Source organism: Piliocolobus tephrosceles, chromosome 16 (genome assembly GCF_002776525.5).
Source record: "Piliocolobus tephrosceles isolate RC106 chromosome 16, ASM277652v3, whole genome shotgun sequence".
NCBI lineage: Eukaryota > Metazoa > Chordata > Mammalia > Primates > Cercopithecidae > Piliocolobus > Piliocolobus tephrosceles.
The window spans coordinates 53609317-53610386 of record NC_045449.1 but is presented as its reverse complement, the minus strand read 5'-3'; positions in this window follow the sequence as shown (position 1 = coordinate 53610386).

Below are 1070 nucleotides of genomic sequence, written 5' to 3'. Positions count from 1 at the left end.
GACCAACCAAGGTTCCCAGACTTGGCTTCTTCCCACACCGGACTGGAGTCCTCCCGGAGCCCGGGGGAGGGAGGGCCCCAGAAGGTACACTCACCATCAGGCTTCTCCCTGGGTCCCAGTAGGACTGCAGCCAGGCCCGAGGTACCTTTGTGAGGTGGATAGAGGGGCTGGGGCAGCTTCACACCTTCTTGCCCTGCCTCCCCATCTGCCTTCCCCAACCCAATTAGACCAGCGCAGACATCAGCCTTCCCTGCCAGAGCCTGCAGACCTGCTGATGATGTGTTGATCCTGCAGCCAGAAGCCTATTAAGGCTAGAAATGAGTGTGACGGATGCGAATGCTGTGGTGGCCATACTTAGTGCCCCCTTTCCCAGAGCTGCTTGTGCTGAGTCTAGCTCATTAACTTATTGCAAACCCCTAAGGGGCAAAGAAGGGCCAGGTAAGGCAGTGGTGGGCTGCCAGGTGGGTGGCCAGGCAGGATGAGGGTGGCAGGAGCCTGCCGCTCCCTCGGTTTGGTGTGATCCTACAGAAGGGGGAAAGGAGAGGGAAGGTATGGATCCCCACAGTGCCCTGTCACCCCAATAATTGAGGAAATGGCACTTCCTTGTATCCACAGTATGCCAGGCACTGCTGGATGTGTAAGGCCCTATAGTTAACATAACACTGATTATTTCCATCCCAGGCTCAGAAAGATGGATTTGGTCCAGGTTGCAGAGCCAGGCTTCTGAACTCTCTTCTGTGCCCTGAGCCTCTTGTCAGGAGGAGCTGGAGCCTGGGGTTGGGGCTGGGGCTGGGGTTCTGGCTCCGCTTGCCATGTGACCTCCTGCCTTTAGGATTTTTTTGTTGAGACGGAGTCTCGCCCTGTCGCCCAGGCTGGAGTACAGTGGCGCCATCTCCGCTCACTGCAAGCTCCGCCTCCTGGGTTCATGCCATTCTCCTGCCTCAGCCTCCCGAGTAGCTGGGACTATAGGCGCCCGCCACCACGGCCGGCCAATTTTTTGTGTATGTATGTGTATACACACACACACACACACACATATATATATATATATATATATTTTTTTTTTTTTT